Below are 23,794 nucleotides of genomic sequence, written 5' to 3'. Positions count from 1 at the left end.
CACAGTATCAAAAGCCGCTGAGAGGTCCAAAAGAACTAGGACAGAGGAATAGCCCCTGTCCCGGGCCCTCCAGAGATCATTCACCAATGAGACCAATGCCGTTTCCGTGCTGTATCCCGGTCTGAAGCCCGACTGGAGCGGGTCTAGATAGACTGTTTCCTCCAGGTGTCGGGGGAACTGCTGCGCAACCACACTCTCAGGTAGTTCTGTCTCTTCTAGCTGTGCTCTTTATGATTGTCACTTATTTTGAAGTACAATAAATGGAAGCACCCAACTCTTCATTCGAGGTCTAGGTACAGTCCAATTGTTTCCTTTCTTTTTATATAATAAAAATAAAATGAAAATTGGGGAGGTGTAGGAAGTCTGGAGGGATACTGAAAGATTGGTTCATAGATATATTGCTGCTGATTGCTAAGTTCAGCTCTAAGTATTTTTACTGTTAGCTTGAAATATCCAAAGAATATTAAATAGATATCAACTCCCTTCATCATTGCATTTCATTGCGTCTGTAGATGTGAGGTACAGGCGTAAGTGCTAATAGCTTAAGTTACTGTCTGCTGCACATTTAATTGGCGGGTGACCCTAGCCAACTCCATGAAACTAATTCCAAATAAATGTCAAGCTCAGTCCAAGCACAACAGATCAGCCAGAGTTCAGTTCTTTATTTGCTTATATACAGTACACAGAATCTTGCCAGATGAAACCCTTACAGCTCTCATCCTAAAGGATATACCTTGGGAGATTCTAGAGCGGGGGTCTTTAAACTTGGCCCTTTTATGACTTGTGGACCTCAACTCCCAGAATTCCTCAGCCAGTGTGCCTGGCTGAGGAATTCTGGGAGTTAAAGTCCACATAAAAAGGCCAAGTTTGAAGACCCCTGTTCTAGAGAGTGTCTATCCTTACTTTGATGTGGGATGAATTTTCCTTTCATCACTTTGCCATTTGGCCAATGAGAGTGCTAATGATTGCACCATTTTAACAACCCCATAACTTACCAATTTTGGATTTCAGTAAGAAGACTGGAAGTAATAGAGCACAAAATGTCAGTAACAGATATTGATCATTTGGGGCAACCCTGACCTTTGTAGTTACTGAGAGTTGACACTGACTTGATGACATATAATCAATCAATCAGTCAATCAATCAATCAATCATTGTATCTAAAGGAAGTCACTGCATTCTTTTCAGTGTCAGCAAATTGAAACAAGGCCAGGTGAAGGCCTAAGAAACAAATCTATACATTTTATAATGCCTTCTAGATGCAGTTAATCATTTTTTCATGTGAGGATGCTTGTTTGAATTTTTAAAAAAATAAAGGCTGAATGACCTGTGCCCTGGAAGACTTCTTCTGTTCCTGCATTTATGAAGATCCCCCCCAAAAAAATCCTTTTAAAGGGATCCTTTATAGCAGACATGTCAAACTCGCGACACGTGACGTATCATGACTTTTACCCCATTGCCGGCAATGGGTAGGGCGCGGTTTTGGCGTGATGCATCCGGCCCGTGAGCCAGCAGTTTGACATGCCTACTTTATAGCAACAGTGAGGGAGATTGGCTTTCCCTTTTAATTAAAACAGAATAATTATTAAGGAGACATTTGAACTTGGATTACCCATGTGCACTGAATGTAAATATTCTGCTAAGCACTAGGCAAATCTGTAGTGTCAGCAGTTACAAAAATAGCTTTTTTTAAATGAATTCAATAAAGTAGGTGTTTAGAGCTTTCAGCTCGGCAGATTTGCTTTAATAGGAGGAATTATCATTTCCAGAAGTATATGATCTACCTGCTCTCTAAACATTTTTCTTCGTATGCCAGTTACAAAATAATGTCAACGTTTCAAAGCTTCCATTCTGTGATTTTCTGGTAAAGGACAGACACACTGGAAGTGTGTATGTATTTCTGCTACCAGTGTTAATATGACTATTGATTAATAGTTTGAGAAATGTTGTAAGAAACTCAGAAGGCAGTTGCTGCTTTTTGTAAAGAAAGTATTTACTTTTTGAATTTCAGCTCTTGGAAAGCCATGTAATTTACTTTCCCACCAAGCTTTGAGAACCGTCACTTGGAGGGTGAAGGTTTGTTCTCCGACCTTGTGGGTTGTTTTCCAAACATCTCGTTACCAGTTTAGGTAACATCTTCAGCAGAGAATCCAAATCAACTGCACAACCAATCAGAGACAACACCGACCCTCAACCAACCCACGCAAGCCCCCCACCAGCCTTTCATCTCCCAATGGCCCTGACCTGATTTAACCTCATCACAAAACCCATCACAAGCCTCTCACCGATGACTCACACCTGACCCATCACAAGACCCTCACTCGACACACCCACACCTGAAACCCTTATAAACAGAAGAGCACTGACACTGACATCCCCTAAACTCTGCTGAAGATGTTACCCAGCCTGGTAACGAAACGTTCAGAAACCCACAAGCTTGGAGAATGAACCTTCTCCCTCCGCCTACCCCAAGTTACAGATATTCACCACTATTAGAAACTTCTACTTTATCCAGTAAATGTAATAATGTAGTGAGCATATCCAAAACAGCTTGTAAAAATTCCAGGTCAAGCTGTATTTGTAATCCATGAAAGTCAGATGACTTCAAAACAACTTTTATTTGTAATTGTAATCCATCCTGTAAAAAAGGGCAATCCAAAAAGATTCTTCTCTTTTCCAGCCACATTCTCCAGGACTATAGATTCCAAGGACATCAAAAAGTTTAAACTATAAGCTGTGTCTGGGCATCTAGCCAAGTTCTAGGGCTCCAGTCATAACAGCTAGATCAGTGGTTCTCAACCTGTGGGTCGGGACCCCATTTGGGGTCGATCGACCATTTTATGGGGGTCGCCAAGCAAGGCTGTCCGCCATTTTTTTGTCCGCCATTTTTTTTGTCCGCCATTTTTTCTCCCTTTTCCGGCGGGTGCCTTACCTCCCTTGGGCTGGGCCAGCTGGTGGTCGGCCTATTCCGTCTCTGCCGCTTGCCAGCTACGCCTCGGCCGGCGCAGGGGGCGGAACCACGCATGCGCGGTGCTCCCAGGCAGGGAAAGTCCTCGACTTACGACCGGTTGGGTAGTCCTCGACTTACGACCGGCGTAGTCCTCGACTTACGACCAGTTTAGTCCTCGACTTACGACCGGTTGGGGTCGCGGCATTAAAAAGGTTGAGAACCACTGAGCTAGATAAAATTAAAAATGCAAGGCTAAATGTAGTTCTTAGTTTTGCCAGTAGATGTCATTAGATGTCCATTCCCACCAAACTTCAAAAAGTTTAGAAAGTTAAAATCCAATGGTTTCCAAACAAGGAATAATAATAAAAAAAAAGATTTATAAATGCAAAGGTTTCCCAAAATATCCTTCTCCTGTCCCTCAATTATCTTCACAGTGTTATTATAAGTCAGTTTTAATTTCCCCGAAAGCTTAAACTGCCGCTTATAGTTCAGGAGAGAGAAAAAATTCCCCCTCCCTAAAGCTTGGGGATTTCTTACTTTTGGGAGCTTTTTCTGGAACTGGTATTTTTCATTTGTAGAGAGGTAAGGAAAATAGTCTCACCCAGATCAGCTGTTTTGCTTTCCACTTGTTTGTGTTCATTGTCTCCGATGATCAGTGGCTTCTGGCTGGCTGCATGAGTGCAGTCAGCCTTTCTTCCTGCCGGTCCTGAGGGCTTCTTTGGATCAAGCGGGTCAGCTACCGCTGGCCCACGATCTGCAAAGTTTTGCCCTTTGTCCAGTCGCCTCTATGGGGCAACTTTCGGTCCTGTTGGACCCCCCTGCGGGTAGAAATAAGGTATGGGGAACGGAGCCTCGTTTCCCTGCACCTGTGTAGCCGTGACATCACCAGAAACAAGAAACTTCTACTAGCAGAACACTTTGGATTACAAACTGTAGTATGTTTTTTCCTTTTTTCCCTTTTGTTCTTTTTTTATTATCTATTATTTTTACTATTTACTTCTCCTATTTGTTAGGAGCCTATTGGATTACAAATTCTGATTTACCTGGTAGATTATAAACTATGATTAACAGATAAAGATGAGCTTTCCAAATCTACCTACAGCGGGACAAAAAATATCTTCTGCTCCCTCCTCTGCTTCTGCAAGTTCAGTTTATCAGAGATCAATTGATACAATGCTCCAACAAGAAAAGGCTAATAACTTCCAAAAAGAAACTCAAGCGATGCTACAAGCAATCCAAGAGGCAATTGCTACTCACATGGCAGCTACAACGAGAAACCATGAGGAGATGAAAAGTGATCTTGATAAAATGAACCAAAAAATTAATAACATGGACTCTCAATTTGAAAATTTCAAACAGATGGTCACAAAAAACCAACAAAGAATTAAAAAAATAGAAGATAAATCAACTAAGGTTGACCAGAAATTAGAAAACTTAAAAGATGAAAACCAGAAATTGATGCAAATAAATGGAGAACTAGAAGACTCGATAGCTGTCATAAAAATGGAAAAGGCCTCATACTTTCTAAGATTTCAAAATATAATGGAAGATAAGAAAGAGGACCTTCTAGACCTGATAACGGAATTATTGGCAGATACATTAGGAATTGGGAAACAGGAAATGGAAGGAGAATTAGATCAGATGTATCGAGTCAACTCAAACTATGCTAGAAGAAATAAAGTCCCCAGAGAAGTACAAGTTAGATTTCTTAAAAGATCCATAAGAGACGAGATTTTGAGAAGAGTAAGAGATGAACCTTTGAAATACAAAGGAAAAGAAATTGTAGTTCTCAAACAAATCCCTAGGAGAGTAAGAGAATCCCGAAGAGAATACCAGTTTCTAATTAGAAAATTAATTGAAAAAGGAGTGAATTTCAGATGGCTGATTCCAGAGGGGATTTTAATCTATTGGGACATGAAAACATATAGACTGGATATGCCACTTAAAGCAATGGAATTCTATGACAACCATAGAGCGTTTATGGAAGGAGATGATTTGAATCTGGTACAATGAGAGAAGCAAAGAAACAGGAAGAGATGGTGGTCAAAGGAGCAGACGAACCAAGAGAGGAGGAAGAAATTAAAAACACATACATAGAAGGAGCAAGACCAAGAGAAAGAGACAGATAAGATCAACTAGAAGATTAAGACCTAGATATAATTGAAAGAGATGGAGAAGGAAAGTGGGATCTTGTCAATGAATATAATGGACTAAATTCTCCCTCAAAAAGGAAAAAGAAATTACACGACTACAAAAATTTAAAATGGATATAATTTGCCTCCAAAAAACCAAATGCACAGGTTCAGAATAGGTGATACCTGGCTCAATAGTATTAACTGTGAGAGCGATCTTGGATTCCAATGGACAATCAGTTAAATATGAGCCAGCAGTGTGCCACAGCTACCAAAAAAAACCCAACACAGTCCTAAGCTGCATCAACAGAGAGATAGAATCAAGATTATGTGAAGTGTTAGTACCACTTTATAATACCTTAGTAAGACCACACTTGGAATATTGCATCCATGTTTGGTCACCACAGTATAAAAAAGATGTTAAGATTCTAGAAAAAGTGCAGAGAACAGCAACCAAGATGATTAGGGGACTGGAGGCTAAAACATGAAGAGCAGTTGCAGGAATTGGGTATGTCTAGTTTAATGAAAAGAACGACTAGGTATGACATGATAGCAGTGCTCCAATATCTAAGGGGCTGCCACAAAGAAGAGAGGGTCAACTTATTTTCCAAAGCATATGAAGGCAGGACAAGAAGCAATGGATGGAAACTAATCAAGGAGAGAACAAATCTAGAATTAAGATATTTCTTGACAGTTAGAACAATTAATCAGTTGAGTGATTTGTCTTCAGAAATTGTGGGAGCTTCAACACTGGAGTTTTTAAGGAAGAGATTGGACAACCATTTGTCTGAAATGGTATATTGCTTCCTGCTTGAGTAGGAGGTTGAACTAGAAGACTTCCAAGATCCCTTTCAACTCTGTTATTCCATACAGTTGCAGTGATGACTGCCAGTATTCAAACCTATATAATAACCACTGGCTATTTTTTATTTTAGAAAACCAAAACAATATTGACTTCTGCATTCCGAGTACTTTTGCAACCCCCTGTCTTAAGAAACAGGAGTTCTAGAATGGTATTGTTACCAAACAAAATATCTACTGTATTATATTCTGGTTTGCTTTAAAAAATCCATTATATATTATTTAAAAAAATTAAAATATTAAAATGAGACATGTGAATAAATTAATAACAATTGGTTTAAAAATAACATTTTATTTTTTGGATGGTGAGATGGACAGCATATACATTTAATAATAAATTTAAAAAGAAGTGTATTGGCACCCTTCACTGAAAGCACAAAAATAGTCAGGAATTGTAGTCCATAATTTGAGAACAACACAGCAGAAAGCTCTTTCCTGACATCTGCAATTCTAAAATGTGTTTTTTTCTAAATGTTAACAGCTTGTTAAATACCTGTTTAGAGAAATAGCTGGTCCTTAAAGGGTTTGACCTTGGGCAGTATAGGGCTTTACATTTTAAACCAAAGCTTTGACTTGAGAAGATAGTGCTGATCTTTTTGCATTGGAGTAAAAATTCCAACTCATACTTCAGAAGGCACTCCAAGAGAAAATTTATGGAAAACACATTGAAATTATTTAAATGTTATTTGACTAAGGCACAAACAACTGTAGAAAAATAAACGTAGAATGAATCTATTTTTCTCTCTCTATCACTATATATTAGAACAGGGGTGTCAAACTGCTGGCCCGCGGGCCGATTTCATCATACAAGAGTCGCGCCCACCCCATTGCCGGCAATGGCAAAAAAGCTCCGATACGTCGCGCGACGTCGCGAGTTTGACATGTCTGCATTAGAAGATGTATTTATGTTTTAGGAAATTTGGGAAATCCACTTAGCTTAATATTATCATCTTAGTTTTGGCTTCTTGTAAAGAGCCGTGGTGGCACAGTGGTTAGAATGTGGTATTGCAGACTAATTCTGACGACTGCCAGCAGTTCGATTCCCATCGATTCAAGGTTGACTCAGCCTTCCATTCTTCCGAGGTTGGTAAAACAAGGACTCAGGGATAATATGTTGACTCTGTAAACCACAGAGAGGACTGTAAAGCACTGTGAAGTGGTATATAAGTCTAAATTCTATTGCTATTGCAATTTTATTGATGTAAAGTAGCCTGACGGGGCAAATGGACAGGAGATAGCAGGGCAACTCCAGGTAAATGAAGTAAATTATATATATAAAATTGTTTCTAGGCAACTGTGGGCATTTGTAAATGATATCACTCTTTCATGTAATGCAAAGCCAGTAGAGGGTTGTTGTTTTTTTGTTTCATGAAAATGATTGAATGATATACAGTTAAATTGAAACATGATGATGGTGGAATTTGAAAGGGTGTATTCATACCTCTGGGAGTTTGCCCTACTGGAACAATTTTGTTCCTGCTTAATCGTTTTGCATGTCTGGAGAATGAATTTGCTTGGTTTTCAGAGACTATGGGGAATAGATGACTGTGTAGCAATGAGAAATGTTTCTTAATGGTTCCCACCTTTAAACAGATAAACAAATAAACAAAAGATTGCTCCTTTGCTTGGAAAGCTCTAATAGTGGGAATTCAGTTGTGACATCTCTCTCTCTGCCCATCTCTGTCTCTCTGTTTGTCTATCTCAGAGCAGTGATTAGTCTTAAATGGAGAACTGCTTCTATAAAAAGACTTAGAGGTTTCTCACTTATTATTTTTAATTAAGTGTTTCAAATTCATTTTTAACTACTGGATGTTAAATCCCTACTGGCCTGAGACCAGATAACTAATGACTTCATTTATTGATGTATATGATTATGAACACAGAGGAAGATATGTGATTTATATTCTACATCGATCTGATGTGCTGATGCTGCAGAATATTCTACCATAATATTTTATTTACCCGAATAAACATTTCATTGCCGTATAATAAATTTGACCTAATCCCTTCTATCTTTCTTGGTGACTAGAAGTAAGATTCATTTCTAATGTAGAAACCTGAAGATTTAAAGTGGGGAATGCATACTTTTTAGCTACTATACATTCATACATGTTTTTATTAGACTGGGGAAGGACAGAAAGAGCTGACAGTATAAAATCTGGTATTCCAGTTTACTTATTCAAGCTTGGATATAAGCCAAGAATGAATAGGAATCTATGTGTCTCATCTTATCCTTGACTGATTATGTTTGTACTTCACTTTATGTATTTGGTTTTAACTGGTTCATTTAAACCAAATCTTCTATTATGCCACATAGGCTTAATGTTGATTTATAAACTAAGATTTAAACTGTATATTCACAGCTATTCCCACTGATATTGAGTTATATTTGCATGTAAGAAATTCATCATTTAGGTTGAAATCTGCATGATTTAATGGGTATAATAGAGGAACAGTAGATTCTACTCTAATATAAGTAAATAGAGGTAGCACTTAATGCTTGCATTGTACCTAGGTCTTGTTATTGTGAGGATCTTGTTAATGTAGCTCCTGTTTTTAAGCAACTTCTCATTCCTATAGTCTTTATGATTAACTTTTTGCTTAGCTTGGTGAGTAGAGACATGACGAAAACAAATGCTCTTTTTAATATTTTCATTTTATCTAAAGCAGCGTGGTGGCCTAGCGATGAAGAGGCTCGCTGCTCATTCTAAAGGTTGAGAATTCAATTCTAGGCAGTGACAGATGTTTCTTTCTCAAGGTGCAGAGAGAAAATATCTGCTGTGATCTCCATGTAGGCATCAGAAAGGGCATCCAGCCAGTAAATGCCCCTGACTCTACTCCGAATTAAGGGATAACCATGTCCTTCTTGTGTTAAAAAAAAAAGAACTGTGATATGAAGGGGATTATAAGAAAAAAGAAAGATGGGTTACAAAGCCACTGACATCGCATCTTTGCAACAAATTCATTTTTGATAATCAACCATCTGTAGAAGAAAGGGACATATAATAATCGAAATTACAAATCTAATGCTCACCCAAACAAGAAGACATTAACTTACTTACTTACTTACTTACTTACTTACTTACTTACTTACTTACTTACTTACTTACTTACTTACTTTATTTATTTATTTATTTATTTATTTATTTATTTATTTATTTATTTATTTATTTTAGGAAGTCGGCTGAACAAAGACCTGAGACATTTTCTCAACCAGAGGTTTCAGAAAGGATCTCCAGATCATGAGCTTCAGCAAATTATTAGAGATAACCTTTATCGCCATGCTGTGCCTTGTAAGTAATTAACATCTCTATTATATTTGGCATAACAAAATGTAAGTCCTATTTAGGGGTACCCTTTTAATCTCAGATAATGTAACTGCTGTTGGAAGCTGTCTTCATTTTTTTTTTTTTTTGGTAAGATGAAATATTCGCACATTAGTGAGAAAACGTTGAGATTGCTTTCCCAGTAATTGGAAAGAGTGCTTAGATATGTTATATCAAGAAGCAAGACAGAAAAATGGATGTTTTGCATACAGAAAGTTCCCGATGTAAACACTGACCTCATGGTGACTTAGGCTCTAAATGATTGCAGTTATCCAAGGGGATTGTATTTTTGGCACTCAACAATCGGCTCACATTTATGTGACTGGGATTTATGCCATTTTTTGAGAAACCTACATTTACTTCGGTTTCCAGGAGAAAAAAGCCCCACGGCGAACAACTGCTTAACAACCAGTGCAAAAAAATGTTATAAAATCGGGTCTGATCATGTGATGACCTGCTTTAGGATCATCAAGACTTAATTATCGTAATTGTGGGACCCAATTATACAGTAGTCGTAAGTTGAGGACTACCTATATTTCCCTTTAATTTGCTTATCTTATGCCCCTAATTTAATTGACTTACTATTTCTTATTCCCATTTTATTCTCTGCATAATGTTGCTTACCCTGAAAGGGAATAAAATGGTGCATAGGTAGATGTACTTGGAACTTCAGTTCTAACACATCTGGAAGGCAGTCGGTTGGGGAAGGCTGTATGAAAATGTGTGTGTAGGGAAATGTCTGCTGTTTTAAATCCTTTGTACATGTATATCTCTTGCTGCTGACTTCCTTGAGAATATTTCTTTTCATTTCCAATTTCAGAAACGACAAATAAAGCAAAAAAGGCTAAGTTCTGTTGGTTCATTTCTCTGCGTTGCTAAGGTTACATTTGGAAACGCTTCTGATCTGATTCTTTTCTGTGATTTATTGGGCATGGCTGGGATCTAAACTACTTTGGTTGCTTTTAAATCTCACCCAGGGCCACGATTATAGAAATAGATTTTGGTTTGCATGTTGGATGGGGATGAAAAAGGGCCCCATGCTATTTGATTCCCACTCCTCCCCAAAATAGGAAAAGGAGTTAATGATGCTGAACAAGAAACATTACAGTTTTCCCCATAAATATGAATGCATGTATTTCTAGCTCATTGCTAGGGAGGAGAAGCAGTAGTCATTTAATGCTACCTTGACTGAGCTACTTGTCAAATATTATCCTGTCTTTCCTGCCTTTCTTTTCTTTACAAGGCTTGGCCGTGATAAACATGCTTAGGCTTGTATTAGACTAAAGCTACTATACCTATGATTGTCTGCAGCTGGGAGTTGGTGGTAGACGGAAAAAGAGAAGGAAGAGAGGGATTTCTTCTTAGAGGGTGAAGATTAATCTGGCTGCATACTATTTTTGTTTTAATTCTTTGATACATGTGACCAGAAAATCCAGTGCTCTGGGCCAGTCTGTATTGCCAGTGGATTATGAGGTCGAGCATTTTTAAAATGGAATTCCCTGCTGATTATGGGGTAAACATGTTAAAGGCTCACAAGGTCGGCTTGCACTGAGCAGACCTTGGCTTCCTGTTGATTGTTATTGCTGCAACCAGAGGACTTATGGAATTGATGATTAATGACCCAGAATATGCAGAGCAGCTTCTTGCCTCAGCATCCTGGGTGGGTTGGTTAGAAATCTTTGCATTTTGAATCTAATAATGCGGTTGCATATTGTGCGGCCACATTAAAAGAACATATCAGTTTAATAAAAGGATTCTACCAGAGGAATCTTGCCGGGTGCAGGCACCACTGGTACAATGGTAATTTATCTAGAAGGCCTATAATTAGGCATTACTCTTTTTTTTAAAATCTGAAATAGGAAGAACTTGCTTGGAACAAAGAGCTAATGTCGGAGTTGGACAGCCACAGATATTCTATATTATATAAGCAGTTGGCTTGCTTATGATGAGATGGGGAGGTAATTTCCTGGGGGATAGTTAATATCTCATTGCAGGAAGGGATGTAATCCCTTGAAGAAGGCTCTGGTGTGGTTCCACCTTAATAAGCCCTTTCTCAATTGGGAAATATTAGACAGTTATTGCCCAGTCTCCAATCTTTTAGGGAAGGTTTATTGAGGGAGTGTGGAATCAGCACCTAAAGAAAATAGATTATGTTGCCTCCAATCATCAGGGTTCAAGGCCAAATGTGGAAAGGAGGCAGCATTGGTTGCACTAGTGGGAGACCTTCTTTGGGTCGTGGATGGAGAAAGTGTGTTCATCCTAGGCCTTTTAGGTTTCCGTGAGTTTTCATACTATTGGTTTACTTATTTAAATTACTCATTTGATCTCTGTAGCCATCCATCTCACATAAGGGCTCAAGGCAGTCTACAGTAAAATAGATAAAATTCATAGAATAAAAAATAAAACACACAGCAACCAAGCGCTATCAAACAACTGTCAACAGCTAGGAGACTGGCTCTGTCACACACCCAAGTCTGAGGTTTTCTTGCAGATCTGAAATTACAATTCTCCCACCATCAGCTTGACAGCTCGAGAATCTAGGCAGGGTCCCTTCTGAGCCTTTAGCTCCTTACACTGTGCAGCTGCAGGCTACACTGTCTCTTATTATGACCGTTCCCTAGGCTGCATCTCTTTGCTCCATGTCCCAAGGTCATTCTCAGAAACCATTATAGGTGTCAGATTGTCAAATACCAGCGCCATTAACTGCCTGCCCCACCACATTCTGTACCAGTTGAAGCTTCCGATAAGGGCATGAATGACAGATGAGCAGCAACCATTGTACAGGAACAGGTGCAACTTCCCATAACACAAATTTGTGCAAATTCCTAGAACAGAAGCTATGAATCCAAGAGGATTCACGATTGTGTACCTGATCTATTTGAAGTAAAAGTACCCCATGCAGAATGAAAAATGGAAGGTCTCCAGAACCATTTGGGTTGAATCAAAGCCTATTGTGCCCCATTCAGACATCCATATACTCCAAGCACTGAGATAGAACCTCCCCAACATCACTCTGGCAGCCTAGGATGGAGATAGAAAGCTGAGGGGTCCTTGGTGCTCTCCGAGCTTGGTTGTTTTCTTGCAGATGTTTCATTTCCCAAACTAGTTTACATCATCAGTGCTAGTCAAACACCGAGGATCTCTCATTTCAACCCTGAGCTACAAATATTCTCCTTTGTAGATATACAGTTGAATATTGTTAGCATGCTGATCATATCTCACTCCAAGCCATCAGATGAATTCATCCAGCATCTTCACGTAGATGTTAAATAGGAGGGGAGAAAGTCCCCTGCAAAACCTGAAAAGGAGGGTTCTGGCTGGACCTCTCCACCCTCCTCATCAACACTGACCAGAACAAGCTACAAAGGAAGGAGAAGAACCAGCACAATCCTGTGCTGTCCACCTGCAACTCCAAGAGCTGGCTCAGAAGGATATTATGATCAATATTACTGAAAGCCATTAAGAGTCCTGCCTGCATTTACAACTGCCCCCGTCCCCCACCATCACCACTCTGCCCAACTTGCCATCATCATTATCTTTGCCTGCCTCCCTTTCATTGGGCTCATCATCCCAGCCCTAGGACCACAGGAACATCCCATAGGCCACCGGGTGAAAATTACAGGCAGGCAAGTGTGTGTTTTGCCATGTGCCACTACTGGCCAGGTCTTTCTTTCACACCCTGGCTAGGCCTCCTTTTGTTTCCTGGCTCAGAAATGGTGTATCCCTGGCTCCCTGGCTCAGAAATGGGTCCTCAGAAATGGTGTATCAATACAAAATCTTAGTTTTAGCCTCAGCTTTATTTAGCCTATTCCACTTCTACCATTCAAAGAACAGATGATTAAAAATGTCCTACAAAATCTCAGGTGAGTGGAGATACCCACCTGCAGTTCGCAGTGGGTCATTAGACCTACCTGAAAGTAGTGGAAACACTGTCATCTGGACTGTAATAGATCTGTTCTCGAAGCAGGCTCATTTCATCGCCTGCAAAGGACTCCCATCTGCCCAACGACTGGCCAAATTGTTCCTGAAACATATCTACCGGCTGCATGGCGCCCCTAAGTGGATACTTTCGGACAGGGGGGTGCAGTTCACAGCGAAGTTTTGGAGAACTTTCCTTACATTAATCGGATCATCTCAAGGTTTATCATCTGCTTTTCATCCGGCCACCAACGGGGCCGCGGAAGCCGCTAACAAAATAGTGGAGCAATATCTTAGGTGCTACGTTTCTTACCAACAGACGAACTGGACTGATCTTCTCCCTTTTGTGGAGGTGGTGTACAATAATTCTGTGCACAGCAGCACCGGTTACACGCCTTTCAGAGTGCCCCCCCCAAAAGCCATCCCTAAAGTACACGAACCACAAGCTAAAATTTAGCAGCACCAAAACTGAATCAGAAAAATCTACAACTAGTAGTAAATAAATAAGCATTATTGCACTTATGTGTGAGTTTCACAGAGGCCTTGTAGAGCATGAATAAAAAGAAAAATAAATAGGAAGGATGCAAGGTGGGCAGAGAGTCAATGTGAAAAACAGATTAGGTGGAAATGAAACGTACATTTCATGCTTTTTAAAAATTCTGCCTGGAGAGAGTTCCCTTTAGAAAAAGGCCTCATCTCTCCAAGCTGCTCTGGGATTATTATTATGGTTTTGACTCTTTCCTGTTCTATAGATTCCAGTTCTTAAAAAAAGCACGTTTTGTGGAGAAATACTAAAGGTTTATCTACCAATTCTTCTGCCTCTTAGCCAAGTAAGCTAATTATTTCACCCAATTTGTCCTAAGTTTCTAATCAGCTTATTGGAATGGGACATTTTTATGGCATCTTTATCATTCATTAATATTTTCAGAGATAATTTTAATTGCACTATGCCCTCTCTGGAAGTTACTAAAGCTGTTGAAGACGGTGTAACCTGCCAGCATACAGGAAGTCTTTACAGTATATGCCACATATAAACTATATGAAGGGATTATTTTTTTATTTTCACAAAAATCATGCTTAAGAAAAGTAGCCCATAAATCAGAAACATGTTTTAAAAGTGTTCTAAATAAGAGGTAAAGGGATATGTTCACAGTAACATTAGAGGTAACACAGAAATTTGTATTCACTGAGAGAGTCCAGGTACCCTTCCTGTCAGGCTTCAAAACCCAAGAAAGAAAGATTCTTCCAAGGAGATTTCCGTATTGTTTCTTGCCTATAGACAGAATACTATATTGTCAGACTAAAGCATGCTGCCACCCACATAAAGCATAAACTCTGGGAACTATTAGGGAGCAGCCATCTTCATCCTTATTCTCTCACACAACTATCTGAACTGAGCTGATCTGTTGATCCTCTGGAATGCACCCTCTCCCTCCTGGGAATTCGGACTCTGTTCCATTATACAGCGGTGGCCAAAATTGTGGAAACCTTTTGGGAAAAGTGTATTTTTGATGTTTGATGGCTAATAACACCACTTTTTTTGGAATAGTACCATAAAATTATATATCAATGGAAAGATAATTTAATCAAGAATGTAATGCAACATAGTTTGTTCAATAATCTGTTCTGTATTCTATGAAAAGTTATAGCCAAATAACCAGAAAAAGGAAGCACAACTTGCTTATCAGGTAGCTTTCCTTCATCTGATTGTAGCCAATGAGCATGAGTGTTTAGAGAGCCAATCAGGTATCATCTTGTTTTGGCAATGAGCCAATCAGATCACAGTAGGATTCAGTTATTGATGTCATGTATTGAAGCTGAGAGGAGGATATTTATCAGTGTGTTATATGATCGCTATCACGTTGGTTGGGTTTTTTTGTGTTCTTTCATTTAGTGAGCTTGTAAAACGTAATAAAATTAAAGTAATGGTGCAAAGAGTTGAGCGGTTGCCCAGAAAGCGATGTAAAATAGTATTATTAAGTGAACAAGGCTACAGTTATAAAGAAATTAGAAGAAAAATTGGTGGAAATTTAACCAAAGGTGGCATTTCTACTGTACACTTTTCCCAAAAGGTTTCCACAATTTTGGCTGCTACTGTATCTTTCTTTCCAAAGGCTGTTCCATAGCTGTCATTCCATGATACAGAAAGATCTCTCTGCGGTCACTCAGAATAGGACTTCGGAGAACAGTAGAGGTTACCAGAAACAAGAACAACAATGGTTGCTGAAAATTAGACATGAGATGAAAAATATATATATCTAGAGGCTTTCTGTCTGACATTTAATCCTCTGCATGAAAGAATATTTGGAAGAATTGTTCAGGGAAATTGACCCTCACCATGAGGTGATGCAACCTCATGCCTGATATATTATACAGTTCACAAGTTTTGCGATTGAGGCAAGTAGACAATGATTGTGTTTGTGAGAACATAACTGGTCTACATTTTGGAATACTGTTTGAATGACTGAGAAGGAGCGAACTAGCTTAGCAGCAGCATAAAGCTACAAAGAATTTTTTTTAAAAAGCTCTCATGTCTGTAAGTTGTTCCCTGAAACTCTGTGTGTGATCTAGAACAGTGCTTCTCAACCTTTTCACCAGGGACCCCTTTAAATACCTGTTGTGGCCATAGACCAGTGGTTCTCAACCTTTTTAATGCCGCGACCCCAACCGGTCGTAAGTCGAGGACTAAACCGGTCGTAAGTTGAGGACTAAACCGGTCGTAAGTTGAGGACTACCCAACCGGTCGTAAGTCGAGGACTTTCCCTGCCCGGGAGCGCCGCACATGCGTGGTTCCGCCCCCTGCGCCGGCCGAGGCGTAGCTGGCAAGTGGCAGAGACAGAGCAGGCTGACCACCAGCTGGCCCAGCCCAAGGGAGGTAAGACACCCGCCGGAAAAGGGGAAAAAAATGGCAGACAAAAAAAATGGTGGACAGCCTTGCTTGGCGACCCCCGTGAAATGGTCGATCGACCCCAAATGGGGTCCCGACCCACAGGTTGAGAACCACTGCCATAGACCATGGCCATGGACCCCAAAGAATGAACTCAAAGACTTAACTAACTTAAATATTAAATCATAACATTTCTTCCAGCCTTCACGGACCCCCAGGGGGTCTATGGACCACAGGTTGAGAACCACTGATCTAAAATGTGTAGACAAGTTCTAGATTTTTCTTTTTAAAGTTGAGGAAATTTTACCGTATTTCTGCTCCCCACTGTCTGCTTCATTATCCAATGCATAATTCATGCAAACTAATGATTTTCTGCCCTCTGATATGCAGAACTGGGGATAGGTCTCCCACAAAAAAGATGGGATACTCACTTTTGGTTATTAATTGCATCCCTATCCCTTAATGTCGGGGGATACTGTAATCTGTGGAAACTCATACAATAAGAATATAGCAGTCACATTTGCTGCAAAAACTGTAACCATGGATACAGCATTGGTCATTGCTTTTGGATTCAAATTGGGAAGTGGTGCTGGCTGCTGCTAACCAGTTGGGAAAGATTTAATTGAAGATGCTGGATGGGTAGCAGTAAGAAAGGGACTGCCGTGTTTCTCTGGAGGAGTCTTCCTGTGGGGAAGGGTTTGAGCAGAAGATGCAATGAACCTATTGACCGTATCCCTAAAATAGTAAAATAGCTGCAATAGTAGGAAGGTTATTGTGTCTTCCCACAACATGTATCGGGCACTGTATCTCATTCTGAGAAATATTCTCTTGAAGTAAGGCATGGGGACTTTGTGTACTTGACTCTTATGCTGACCTGTACTGCAATGCATCTTTCACCCTAGGACAGGGGTAGGCAACCTTGGCTCTTTTATGACTCGTGGACTTCAACTCCCAGAATTCCTGAGCCAGCATGGCTGGCTCAGGAATTCTGGGAGTTGAAGTCCACGAGTCATAAAAGAGCCAAGGTTGCCTACCCCTGCCCTAGGAGATGATTCATCAATTTAATTTTCCAGGTTTGGAGAGAAAAAGGACTCTTTTTTTCTTCTTCTACATTTTCCCCCCAACATTGTAGAGTTGCTTCTGCTTGAAACTGGCCAAAGACTAAAAGAAAAGACAAGCATCAGTGAATTCCCTGTGTTGCTTAGCTCGACGTTTTTTTATGTTTTTTTGCCAGTAAGTTTCTCAATAGAAATTGTGGGAAGAGAGTTAATGATTTAGTGGCTTTGTTTCTTTATTAATTCTCGGCACTCTTCAGTTTGCTCTCATCATGACTAAACAGCAAAGAGGTTCAGAAAATGACTTTGACTCTTTATGGCAAGGAGTCTGCACTGGGGTGCTTAAATAGTTCTAAAAGGTATTTGATAAAAAATTAGGAACCAACAAGGAAGAAGTTGAAGTCTCTAGCAGATTTATTAGGGTACTTTATTGTTGTTGAGGCATTCAAAGTCGAAAGCCCAGGCACCGGAATATTTTTGGAATCAAATGGATGTCTCCTCCTCAGAGGAACAATGAGTTCAAGTGGCGGAAGGCCATGGGAGTTTTTCTTCCATCTACCGAACTCTAATGATGCAACACCATTAAGGGAAAATTAAAAGAGTTGAGGCTTATTATGAATCCTCCTTTCAGTAGAACTGGATAGCCATCTGGGAAAATGGACTTCTTTAAAGAAAGGCTATAATAGTTGAAAACAGCCCACTGCATTTGTCTATTATGTTTCTACTGCTAGCATTCCTTTCGCCTTTCCTCCCAATAGCTGGAGGAATAAGCAGTGTGATACTCAGAGCATCAATAGGTATGAAGATGCCACCATTGGCACCATCACATACTTTGCCTTACCGTATATTTTTATTGTAAGAATAAATAAATTTGTGGGAAGCTGACATGGTATGAAGTCAGGTTCCAACCTCTAGTTTCATTTCTGTTTACAAGAATGCCCTTGTTTCTCACCTGGGTTCAAAAGGCAATCTTCGAATGCTTCTTCTGGAATAACAGAATTGGAAGGGATCTTACAGGTCTTCTAGTCCTCTAGAACATCTTTAAGGTCCTTATACAATTCTGTTGTAGAAGGCTGTGTTGTGTCCATCCATGTTTGTTTAGCTGGACTCACTGACAAGAGGAGCTATGTAATAAAACAGAATAACAGAGTTGGAAGGGATCTCCTGTTCAAGCAGGAGACCCTATATCATTTTGGACAAATCCTTGTCCAATCTCCAGTGTTGGAGCACACACAATTTCTGGAGGCAAATTGTTCCACTGATTAATTGTTCTAACTGTCAGGAAATTTCTCCTTATTTTTAGGTTGGTTCTGTCCTTGATTAATTTGAATCTTGCTTCTTGTCTTGCCCTCAGGTGCTTGGAGAATAGTTTGATCCCCTCTTCTTTGTGGGAGCCCCTTAGATATTGGAACACTGCTAACATGTGACATGAAAATGTGCTGGCTGCTTCAAAAAAAGAAAAGAAAAGAAAAAGGGTTGATAGGCACCTTCCTGGGTATGTTAATTGAAGATTGGGAATGAACATCCTACACTAGTTTGCCTGTCCATTGCATGGCTTTTGAATGGCCATACTCATCATTGCAGCCATTTTATGAATAAGTAAACCCTCTCCTGACAGCCATTTTGTGAGACCACTTATGACAGTCTCTTATTATGCCAAGCATGCTCTAAAATATTGTTGACGTCTGTCCTAATATCCTCAAATGTTTTTTTTAAATCTCCTCCCACTTTTTTTTAGTTTTATGACATCTTTGAAAAAAAAATACTACACTTTAACCTGCATCTATTTCCATCTTCACATCTCCTGTTCTGGGCTACAGCATAACTGTACCTAGTGATAAACTGTGTTTGCATAATTGGATATTTTGGCTGCAGTCCTAAGCATATTTTTGAAAAAGTCCCACTGGTCTGACTGGGATTACATTTCAGATAAATGTCCTTAGAATTAGGCTCCTGTGACAGAGTGGAATCAAACATATTGAATTTCAGGCTGTTCCTGCGATCAAGATACTTAAATATTTTACACATTGCTGCAGATTACATGATACGGCTGTATTTTTCAGATGCTTTGTGTAGGGTGAAGGATCCACATTACACAGTACCCTTACCTTACCATGCTGCCTTTCCATTCTCGTTGGTTTTCAGTATTTCTGCTAAAATCCAAGCAGGAGTTTTAACTCCTGAGTGGAGAGATATGTTTGAGAGACCTAACAATTCTCCATGGCTGAAAATTCTGCTTGGATTTCAGCATGGATCTTTAAAAAGTTCCCTCAGCTGGTTGCAAAGGCATGGGACCTTCTCTGCTGTCTTTCCCATTGATTTTCTGGGAAAGCCGGCAGGGAAGATAGCAAATGGTGATCACAGGTTGTCGGCATTTGGCAGTTGGTTGCAAGTGCAAACAGGTTGCCAAGTTCCCAGATTGTAATCACTTGCTTGCAGGGATGCTGCAATGACCATAACTTCAAGTACAGGTTGTCTCTTCATTCAGCACTACTGTAATTTTGAATAGACGCTGAGTCATAAGTCAAGGACTGCCTGTACTGTGAAATAACATAGATGAAATATCTTTGGTTTCTACTCCTGTAAAAAGGGAGGAAAAAAACCCTCTCTGTTTCAAGAGTGGTGCTTTGGATGTATCAATAATCAAAGGCCTGTGTTCCAGGAAGCATTACAACTTTGAACTATGAAGTCAAGGTTGCTGGAAAGTTGCCAAAGCAGATTGTTTAGGGCGGGCTGGGCAGGAGCTGCTTCCCACTTTTGCAGCTTTTAAAAGGCATTTTAATGTCAGAGGCTGCACTTAATTACTGATTTAAGAGCAAAATTGGGAAAATTATTATTATTTAACCGAGAATGTTTAACTAATGACCTTTGAATGGCAACTGCATCTTGAAAGCGAGAACTTGTATGGTAAAATGATCTAATAGATATTAGACAACTTTAGAAACATCACTAAACCAAACTACGATTAAATATCTCAGGGGCTGTCAGGGAGTCAAGCTATTTTCCAAGGCGCCTGAAGGCAGGACAAGAAGCAACGGATGGAAACTAATCAAGAAGAGAAGCAACCTAGAACTAAGGAGAAACTTCCTGACAGTTAGAACAATTAACCAGTGGAACAACCTGCCTCCAGGAGCGGTGAATGCGCCAACACTGGAAGTTTTTAAGAAAAAACTGGACAGCCATTTGCCTGAAATGGTATAGGGTTTCCTGCCTGAGCAGGGGGTTGGACTAGATGACCTCCAAGGTCCCTTCCAACTTTATCATCATCATTATTATTATTATTAAACCTTCCTTTTTTTACTACAACTATGAGGAGGAGATTGGAGGATCTTGTTTTCTTTTCAGTTAAATTAACAATTATTGTTATATTCAAGCTTGGATGGACTATGGTTATTTTTACTGTTATCTGCAGAATAGGAAAACAAGCCAAATTCTACCTTGACTAGTCATAGTTAGTTGGAGATTAAACATTCTAATGGGCTCCTTACAACAAAAGGGGAAGGAAATATGCACTAGCCAAGATTTATCTCCATAGTGCTAAGTTAATGTTGGATGAATGATAAACTATAGTTTAATGTTGGATTAGGTTGAAATCACTGGAGACATGCAGAAGTATCTTCTATATCATAATCTAATATTTTAATGGAAATGTGTTGAGGGACTTCTCCAATGGCTGTGTGCTAAATTTTAGACCTGTCAGAACAAAAAAATAAAGTAACTGCTAAATATTATCAGAGAGGTTGCAAAGTGAAAAGAGAATGCAAAACACTGACCCTTTCATCTGAAGTGAACCATCTGTGTTTGATTTCCACATCATGCTGAGTTTTCAGTTAATGTGAATTCACAGTTTGATTCTCCATTTGGTGCTCCCACATGCTAAGTGAATCGGTTCCAATATGTACTAATGCAGACGTTGCCTTCGTCCTAAAAAACATCATATTTTCAGTGTGTCATGAGCATTAAAACGTAAGTACTTCAGTTTAAGAACTTTCAATTAAATGAAACTAGGTGAAGTTACATACACAATTTCCAGCATGGAATGTTCACTTCTGAACAAATTCAGAATGGTATTTGATAAATACCAAATCAGTATGGTATTTACCTCTCTAACATCAGACCTTATACCATACACCATTTTACATGTCGAGTTAATGCTCATTTTGAAACTAAATGGCTGGAAGATTTTCCAGTTTGCTCGGCTTTGCTTGGGTATTTCCAAAGGATCCTTATTTATATACATAGCAGATTTTCCCTTATTGAACAAAGATTACTATCAGCTTCCAGTCCAAGTCGTGCACAGTACACTTGGTCACACATACTATTTATTTATTTTATTAGAGAGTCACATTTAGTACCAAATCCTGGTTTTTATTAAATTGGTGATTCCTACTGCTGAATGAATAGGAATCTGGCTAGTCGTGGCTATGATGTTTATACAATATGCCAAATACACATCTCAGCATCATTTCAGATTAATTTCTCCAAAATGCAAAGGAGCCACAAGGAAATTGCATGAAACATTTCCTCAATCCCAGATTCCTTCTGATGCATTCCAAAGCCTTTTTTTCCCCTTTTTTTGTCTTTTAGGTCCTATTCTAAGACTTTGCTATTTGAACTGAATGGTATTACTATTTTTTTAAATGTAAAGGATGGAAGAATTATCTCACTTGGGAATATTTACCTTCTACATCAGGGGTGTCAAACTGCCAGCCCACGGGCCAGATGCATCATGGCGAAACTGCGCCCACCCCAATTGCCGGCAATGGAAAAAAAGTCATGATACATTGTGACACGTCACGTGGCGTTGCGTTTGACACCTCTGTTCTACATGAAACTCCTAGGTGAAATCATCTATTGGCAAGTGATGAAATGCCATCAATATGCTGATGATACTCAGCTATATAGGTAGCCCTTGGCTTAAGACTACAGTTAAGACCAAAATTTCCATTGCTAACTAAGGCAGTTGTTAAGTGAGTCATGCCCAGTTTTACAACCTTTTTTGTAATGGTTGTTAAGCGAATCACTGTAGTTTGTAAGTGAATCATGCGGTCCTTAAACGAATCCAGCTTTCTCCATTAACTTTGCTTGTCAGAACTTCACTGGGAAAGTTGCAAATGGCGATCACATGACCCTGGAATGCTGCAGTTGTCATTAAAACATGTTGGTTGCCAAGCACCCAAATTTTTGATCACATTATCATGAGGATGCTTCAACAGTTGTAAGTGGACCTGTGGTTACTTTTTTCAGTATCATTGTAACTTTGAACAGTTGCTAAACAAATGGTTGAAGTCAAAGACTATCTGTCTATTTCCAAACCTGGCCATTCAAGTGAAATTGTTAAGGCTCTTACCCAGTGCTGGATGGAGAGAACACAAATTGCAGTTCTGTTATACCAAGATTGAATGGTTTGGACTTTTGGGTCCCCTAGATGATTTTCCATCTTTTACTCTATGGAGTTGCATTCCTCCAAAGCTGGTGCACAATCTGGGGTACTTCCTGGGTTTATATCTCCCCCTGGCAGCATTTCATTTCTTAGTCACTTCCTGATTCGATTACTGCAATGCCCTTAAAGAACACTTGGAAACTTAAACTGGTCTAGAATGCAACAATGTGCTGCAAGTTTGAGCATCCAGAGTTTCTCCATATGATGCGACTATGTTGCATTTCTTTGAGATATGCTTCTGGGTGCAGTTCAAGGTGCTGGTTATCATCTTTAAAGCGCTTCATGACCTGAGCCAGATTAATTAATTGTGGGACCACCTATCTCCAAGCATTTCTGCTATGCTACCTGAACTGTCAGGGTGATCCTGCTCCACATCACCTCTATTAAACAGGGTCATCTTGCAAGACCAAGGAGGCATATGATTTATATAGTCAGCTGGGTGTAGCAATTAAGGTGCAGGCCTAGAAAGTGGGAGAATGTGAGTTCTAGTCCCACCCTAGGGCATGAAAGCCAGCTTGGGCCAGTCACTCTGTCTCAGAGCAACCTAATTCATATGATTGTTGTGAGGAGAAGAGGAGAAGGAGGAAGGAGTATTACATATGTTTGCCACCTTGAGCTCTTTATAAAAAAAGCAGTAAAAGTGGGGGATAAAAACAAACAGCCACCCAAGTCACATAGGTGATTCTGGGTGGCTTCAAGGATTAAAACACAGGAAAACTCATAACATACCTTATGTATGTTTATCTGTTTATGAATTGCTTACATGGCACTTGGTCTTTTCTGTGTGCTAGATTATTTTTTAACTTCGTTATGAATTTAGTTTTGTTTTGATTTGTAAACTGGTTACTAACCCCCTAGAGCAGTGGTGGCGAACCTATGGCACGGGTGCCAGAGGCGGGACTCGGAGCCCTCTCTGTGGGCACACATGCCGTTGGCCCAGCCTCGCCTCCCCCCACGACCACCTCCTCTCCAGCAGCCCCCTTGAAGGAGAGTCGCCCCTGAGGGTGGCCCATGTGGAGCAGCGCAGCCAAGGACATGGCAGCCAGGCAGCATAGACAAGACTCTGCCCTCACACACCATCATGCACAATTGATGCTGCAGGGTGCGGGCAGAGGGCGTGACTGCCATAGCGCTGCTGGGCTGCCTGGGCAATCTGTGGCGGGTCCTGGAGGTGGTGAGTGGCCCTGCAGGCAGGCGGGGTGGGGGATGGGGAGGCAAAGCG

This window comes from Protobothrops mucrosquamatus, unplaced genomic scaffold, assembly GCF_001527695.2.
Source record: "Protobothrops mucrosquamatus isolate PMUCROS unplaced genomic scaffold, P.Mucros_1.0 scaffold2927, whole genome shotgun sequence".
Taxonomy (NCBI): Eukaryota; Metazoa; Chordata; class Lepidosauria; order Squamata; family Viperidae; genus Protobothrops; species Protobothrops mucrosquamatus.
Note: the sequence above shows the minus strand (reverse complement) of the source record.